An 8,301-nucleotide genomic window follows, 5' to 3' on the forward strand; every position below is an offset into this window, starting at 1 on the left:
GCCGATGAAAGCCGACTGTGTTGTCGCCTCTCGTTGCCTCTCGTCGGGGGTAAAAAGCTGCACTTGAACACACCGAGAGAACTACCGCCGACTGTCAGCTAGAATGCGCGTTCTGCGCCTGCGTGTAAATGAGACAACTGTCTATTTCTGCAGATATATTCTCTATATTCGTCATTCAAAAAGAGGAAACCAACGCTGTCGGCTGCAGATACACAAACCATAAACAAAGCAGTGCGTGCTTACCGTTTTAAATATCAATCCTGCTAAACACTTTCTTTATTCCACTCCGCTCGTGTTAATATTGAAATATTCGCCAAGGAACACCCAGGCAAGATGATGTAACATAAGAACAGCCTTCTATCTGTAGAGTTTTGACTTCTTTGCTCGCTGTTTTGCTATTATTCTCGTGCATGACTCTTTCACTAAGCTGAACAGCCAATCAGAGTTCCCTCTTTCACCGACGGCCCGACGCCGATTCAACATGTCGAATCGGCCGAAACAAAGCCGACGAGGACCAATTTCAGCCGACGGCACGGAACCGTGCGGAACACACCGAGGAAACTTAGTCGGCCGACGCACAAAAACTGCCCGACGGCCGACCGTCGGCTTGGTGTGTTCCAGGTTTTAAACAGCTTTCCGGTTGAAGTAGCACTGGACGTCACTTCCTAGTGGTTTGATGCGGATGTGATACACCAGCTACTACACTGAAAGCTGGAGACTCCGCAAAAGCTCTCGATGAAGGCGTGATCTGCGAGCAGCTGACCGACGCCGATGAAAACAGAAAGCAGAACTAAAAACAGCGCGAAGTTGGTGCAGTCAGTGGAATGGGCTCTTTAAATTTCCGCGCTGTTATGACAGCGTATGTCACGTGACAATTCCAACATGGCGCATGTAGTACGTCCGGACTCTATTCATACTACCCGTATTCATACTATATAGAACGTACTTTTTTAACGGTCGCGAAGTACGTTCTTATTTAAATGTAGTACCTACTCACATAGTACGCGATTTCGGACGCAGCCCTAGTAAAGTAGTTCTGGTGAAACTGACTGTTTACCATTCGAAATTAATAAATAAATGGCAACCATAGCAACAGGCAGTCAAAGTATCCGTTAACAATTTGCTCTATCAAAACAAACATCTAACGTTAGTTAGATATTACATAGCCTAGGTAGGCTACTAATACAACAATGAGCGACTTCGTTATTTCTTTTAACATTTATAGAGAATATAACAACTTTGACGACTGGGATGCTGCTGAAGAAAGAAAAAATGTAAATAAAACAGAGATTGATCTGATTTTATTTATTGCCCTCTATAAGCGCAAATCGCTGAAGTGCAGAACAATTTAAAAAAAAAAAAATTTATTGTTGTTTGATTAATTGTTTTATGTGTAAAAAAAAAAATAACTATGTCTACCTATGTGTTTCATGAAAAAAAAAATGCATTTTTGAACCTGAAGGGTTCTACAAGCTGAGCGGACTATAAATATCTCCGGTTGCTAAATAAACCGTCAGGCAAGTTATTATTTGTAAAAACTAGATTTAGCCTAATTAAAATATAAACTAATATTTTAAAAATGTTTTATTTGGCAAGTGACCATGGTATAAGCGGGTTAATGCCCTCCGAGGTGTCCATTGTCAGGTTTTAATGGACTTCGGGGGAAGTTCACACCTCGCCGTCGTCCATTAAAACCTGACAATGGACACCTCGTCGGGCATTAACCCTTAATTACTTATATTATATTATATTATATTATTGGCACAATATTTTTTTTATTACATTTTTCGTCACCGTTTTTATCGTTTGTGCTGATATTCTGGTAAATTGTAATGATACATAAATCGTAGGCATATTTTGAAATTGAGAACTAAATTTGAGAGTCGGGAAAAGCCTCTAGATGGCGTCAGACAGTCAAACAAACTCTTAAATTCTAAAGTTATCTGTGTAGGCTACATAACAAAAGTAAGGTATTTTAAATGGACAGGACTATGGGATCACGTAAAATTAAAGGCAGGAAAAAAAATGATTACAGGAAAATGTAATCTGAGTAAAGTAACACATACCACTGTCATAGTGCCTGCACTTCCCAATGAAAACATGACAGCTTAACTGGATTAAATTACCATCAGTCATAACTCCATTGTTCCGTGGAAGAAAGTAAATATTACATAAAAGCATTATCATCCAGAATCAATATCAAAGCCTACTGTATATGCAGCCAACCTAAATAGACAAATTAAATGTTAAGCTTTATTTAGCACCACATTTTAGAAGTCTTTCAAAGGCCTATGACTTTATTTGTTCAGTCAAACACACAAAAAACATTTCTAAAAATATATAGTTTTTTTGTTGTGATTTTGATCATGGCCCCCATCCACTTCCATTAAATAGGACCAATAATGATGATATTACATGAAAACAAAGGTATTTTATTGGCATCTATTATTCATGAACAACCTTTGGAATGTTTCCATTCCATTAGAATTTTAAATTGTTCTTCTTTTAAGAACTGTTTACTGAAGGTTCTTTGGGGAACAAAAACGGTTCTTCTATGGCATCGCTGTGAAAACCACCTTTGGAACCTTTATTTTTAAACACACACACACACACACACACACACACACACACACACAAACACAAACACCCCCCCTTCCTATTCTGCACACCCCTCCCTGTGTTCCCTCTTTTCAAGTGAACTTGATGTCTCAATCGTCGTCTACTCCCTGTTCCAGTTCTCTGGATGTCATTGGCCGGAAATGCCATATGTGTAAAATGCCGTACTATAGTGACAATAACTAAGTATGAGTCATTCAAATGTTATAGAAGCCCTCACCAAAAATATTTCATGCTTTCAGATTTCATCACTGTGATTAATATGCTTATAATTTTCCACGACATTCACTGACACAACGATGAGCGGGAACCTGATGACATCTATGTAAAGTATTCATTGTTACATATTGTAATTTAAAGATATGGCAATTTTGCCTCAACATTTTTAACATCAACCTTATATGTAATGATACCGCAATGTCTTTTCATTTTGTTTTATTTGCATTTGAACAGAACCACACCCAGTGAAACTTAGTAAACACATGCAGTTATTGAGAATTAATTTCAGGTTAAATCACTGATGAAACACCCCAAGCTAGGTGTGTGTTGATAATTATTGTATCTAATAAATCTCTTTGGAGAGAGAGAGACAAAAAAAGGTTATGTGAGTATTAGGAAGTTTCAATTGTCTACATAATGGTTTTTTTTAATGGGGAACTTTAATATATTGACGCAACTGTGCTCGCCAATATTTATCTTAGTTTCCAAGTGATTACTTTCTAAACTGAATTGATTAAAAATCTCCCTTCATTCTATATTCACTTGTAATTAGTTGATAAAATGCTGTTAAGCCTGTTCAAAGTGTCTGTTTAGTGTAGCTTTACTGCTTTTGTCTTTATGGCACATTGTTAATACATGGTTCACATCATATAAGTTCATAAACATGGGTATCTCTGTCTAGATCTCTGGCCTAGTAGTTTTGTGTTTGGTCTTCTAGACACTGCCATATAATCTGTGCTCAATGTCTTTGGTAAAAACAAATACAATATAGTCTCCACAGCAAAACTGACAACTCTTTGTCAGACGTTTCAATCAATAATGTGTACATCATAATTGCAAATGCATGTGAATCCTAATAATTCCACAAATAGACCATCTGCTTTTATTGTGATTTATTTATTATTCATTTTTTGAGCTTGTTTGTGTTGTCCATGATTTCTTGAACATAAAAAAATTGAAAAGAGTGTTCTCTTTGACATGTAAAAAATGTCTAACATCTAATGTTTCGATCATTGGTTATAATATTATTTTGATATTATAACCAAGTCACCTTCATTTATATAGCGCTTTTAACAATATAGACTGTTTCAAAGCAGCTTTACAGTGATAATAGGAAATTGTTTGGGCTTTACATCAGCTCTAATAAAGTTATTGTCCTGCTAAAGTTAGTTTTGATTGATTCACTTCCGTCACAACTATCATTAGTTATCAACTTAGGGGCCGTTAACACGACACCGTTCTAACAGAAAACACTCAACGCGCTCCGGCCCGCTCATTCGCACAGAACAGTGCCTGCCGGCTCGAGAACGCAAACCATGAAATAGGTTCCAAGGTACAAGCCTTGAAAAATGTATAATACAGAATTTTGTATCGCTTCGGCGTAGCCACGTGAACCGGAACTATCCCGACATCGCTTTATCTGTAGAGAGGTGAAGGGAAGGAGGCCTTCACAGGAGAGACTAGTTGACACATCAGGACTGCGTTGTCGTCGTGTCCAGGCGCAGGTCCTTCATCAGATCTGGATCCGGCGGACTGCGGTAAACCTCGGGATAAACAGAGAGACTTATTAGCGTAGACGCCATCCTTCTTATAATGTAACAGTACATCAGGATTTATGGGAAGTGTTTCCGGACAATGTTAGGAAGACTGTTCCAAAGTATGGTGCTAAATAGGAAAAGGATCTACCGCCAGTCGATTTTGATATTCTAGGTAATCAACTGGCCGGAATTTTGAGATCGCAATAGATGTGGAGCGGAGCTAAACCATTTAGTGCTTTGTAAGTAATCAGCAATATTTTAAAATGTATACGATGTTTAATGAGGAGCCAATGCAGTGTTGACAGAAACCACAATAATTACGTGCCATAACTGGGATGGTGATGGGATTCTGTGGTTATACTGAAGAAACTAGTCCTTGCAGTGTCATAGATAATAATGAATATTAAAAAAATGATGAACATTAATGAAACTCAGAACACAAAAAAACAAAACAGCACATAATACAAGACACAACAAAGCAAAGCAAAGCAAACAAAAAACATCCAACTCACAAAATCAAAACCAAATAAAACAAAACAACAAACAAAAAATAAAAACACAACAAAGAGCAAAAAATTAAAAACACAACTAAAAGCGAAGCAAACAAAAAATAAAAATAACCAAATATAACAAAGCAAAACCAAATAAAACAAAAGCACAGAGAAACAAAAACACAAAAACCCAAAGCAAAGCAGTTATAAAACAAAAAACAAAAGCAAAGCAAAAAAAAAAACTCAAAACACAAAGCAAAGCAAGAATAAAACAAAAAACACACACAACAAAACAAAATAACACAAATAAATAGCTTTACTCAAAAAAGAAAGCAAAGGTTTTAAAAATGACAAAGAAACCTTTACCTATATGTTACTTATATTTACTTTTAGATTTGAATCACACTGGCAAATGATCAATTTGTTAAACTATATGCATTTCAAATAGTGTCTTTATGCTTCGTGACAGTAGTTTATTTTAGCATAATTGATCGACAGTACACGTTTCACAGGGCATATTCATATTTGAGAGTTGTCAGACTCCACGTCTTAGGTGGATTAAGGTGGTACAAAAGTTGCAAATGCTTTCTCATAGGGAAGGGCAAGTGATTCTGTCTTTGGCTGAATGACACCTTTTACACCTGCCCTGGCCTGAGGAAATCTCTATAAAATATTCACCTTTACTTCTGAAAGTGACTCACAGAAGTTCAGTACTTACTGTACACAGTCATCATTAGCTGATGCCACCCCACTGAAACACTGATTGTCTAGAAATAATGTGATTAAATAATGTGATTTAAGAGTGATTCAATAATGGCATGAGCATTGGAAGACTTTAATTAAAATATGTCACTCTATGTCCAAACTAACAAATGCCAGGAGTGATTCAGACTGAAAGTTAGTTGTATAAGGTTATATAGGTTGGTTACAATACCAGTCAAAATTTTGGGGTCATTAGATAAAAAAAAATATTAATAATATTTGAACAAAAGTGACAGTCAAGACATTTATAATGTTACAAAAGATTTCTATGTACGTTTGCTCTGTCACACTGGGGGTGGGGGTTGTTATGTTGCGGGTCAATTTGACCCGTTTCGATTTTCAAGTTGTTGGAAATACTGGTTAACCTTTGTTTTTTTTCTTGATATTTTGTGACTTTTTCTCATTTATCATGATGAACATGCATGCAAAGTTTCAACATGCTGATGTGTTTTGACATATACAAACAAAATTACTGTTACGTTTGTGATGTTCGCGGGTCAATTTGACCCTCATAGACAGCCATTCAAAAGCATACACAGACACAAAATAAAAACATTTATTTTCTGCATGTCAGGGCACTTCAACTCCAGTTCTAACGTGCAAGTGCATCTAAAAGTGCTCTAACCCTAACCAAACACACTTAAAAAAGCTAAAATTACAGTGTTCAGAATTATTTGCAAATTACAGATGAAAATCTTTGTCAGACACAGATAGTAAAATAAGCTCTCATTTCAATATTCAAAATATCTAAAATACCTAGCTTTTAACCAAAACTTTTATGTAGGATTTTCAAAGGCAGCTTCACAGAGCCAAAAATAAATAAAAAAACATTTATTTGATGTATGTTTTTGTTATGTTTGGTTTCTCACTTCCCAGTGAGTGAATAATGAAACTAGGAAAATAGGTCTTAGGAAACTAGGGAAAGTTAACTTAGGAAAATGAAAAATTGTCATTATACAGCAATTTTTTTGGTTCAGTTACGATGTTCAAAGCATAAAATGTAAAAAAAAAAAAAAAAAAATCAGTATACTGTTTATTTTTCAATTTTGTCAAAACAAAACTGTTTTAAAAAATGTTTTAAAAACATTTTCATAAATCATATTTTCAGATATAATGTTTTTGTAATGTTTGACAAATTCTGATATTAAAAGTTTACAGTTTGTATCTGAATCTTTGTTGTTTTTCATAGTGTGGTTTTTGAGGAATTGTATTGAATCCAATTAGGGTCAATTTGACCCGCTCCATAAAGGGTGTACACAGAATTCGAACAGAACACAAGGGTTAAACCCATAGACAGTAAAATAAAATATTATACCAAGTATTTACATCAGTTTGTGGAAAAAATCTACTTGTGATGAACTTTGATTCATCATGTGGTTTTCTCCTTTACCACCACACAGTAAAAAAAAAAAAGATTTGTTATCACAACTTTTTTTTCTTTCGTCAAATCAACATATTGTGGTTTAGACAACATAATATTTTGAGATTCTGATGATTAAACCAATCTCCTTCATTGTAGTACCTTAAATTTCAATTAACTCGAAAAAAAACTTTTTTTTAAGTTAAACCAAACAACATTTTTATTACAGTTTTACATCATTATTCTGGCATCCACACTGCCAGGTTTTTTTTATTATTTATTTCTGTGAAACTGTATTTTTTTAGGTTGTTTTACCCTGCTCACTCCTTGCCTGACGTCTGCATCACACCTACATCTGCAGACTCACCCATTTTGTCTTTTACTCTCCACTACAACTGTCTGTCTGTCACCTAATCACACACACACACACACACACACACACACACCTCCTTTAATTCAGGGAATTGGTAACCACAATAGTGATCATGAATACACACACGTGTACTGTTTTAATCGTGATGAGGGCGTTGTCATGCATGCCGATTCTATATCTTCTTGTCTCTCTGTGACATCTGTCAGATTTTATCAAGCGAACTGTGTGAGAGATCAATAAATATACAGCCCAACAACATTTTCTCAGCACTGGAACTATTTACTAAATCCTGCTGATTGGTGAGTACAAGATAAAAGCAAACACTTTCTATTTATTTTCATCTTTCAATATTTGCTTAATATTGTCGTCTTATGAACCAGCATGATTCAGTTTTGTGAACAAGCATGGAAATGCTGTCTGAACAGAAATCTAGTATCACAGACAGTGACTCAGTGAGTGATGAGCATGATAACTTTGTGAGGAAAGTTACAAATTAAGCTTATTCTTATAAATGATGACATTTCCAATGAAATTTCCTGTGATGACCATCTGCATTAAGAAATAGGCCTAGTATAAATATAACTCAAGGTTTGAATTTATTTTTTGTGACACAGAACTGCAAATAATTATATTGACTTCGTTAAATCTAAATCTTATTTCAAATCTAAAGCTAAATCGAGTTTATGCCTTTGGTAAAATTCAGTTGTAAAGTAGCCTATCGTTACTTTTCATCTGATCGTTTATATTAGTGCTTGAGCAATGAGTTTCATAAAAGCAAAGGGTCATTAGGTTAGATGAAGTCATGAAGAAAAATGATCGGAACTGAAAACAGCATGACCTCCCGCGTTTTCCGGCTTCTCTCGTTGCTAGGCGACGATACAACAACAACCTGTTCAAACGGAGACATAGGCTACGTCACCTGCATGTCAGAGCGCGTTCTCT

The sequence above is a fragment of the Rhinichthys klamathensis genome, unplaced genomic scaffold (genome assembly GCF_029890125.1).
Source record: "Rhinichthys klamathensis goyatoka isolate OS25496 unplaced genomic scaffold, OSU_Roscu_1.1 h1tg000228l_1, whole genome shotgun sequence".
NCBI classification, from domain to species: Eukaryota; Metazoa; Chordata; class Actinopteri; order Cypriniformes; family Leuciscidae; genus Rhinichthys; species Rhinichthys klamathensis.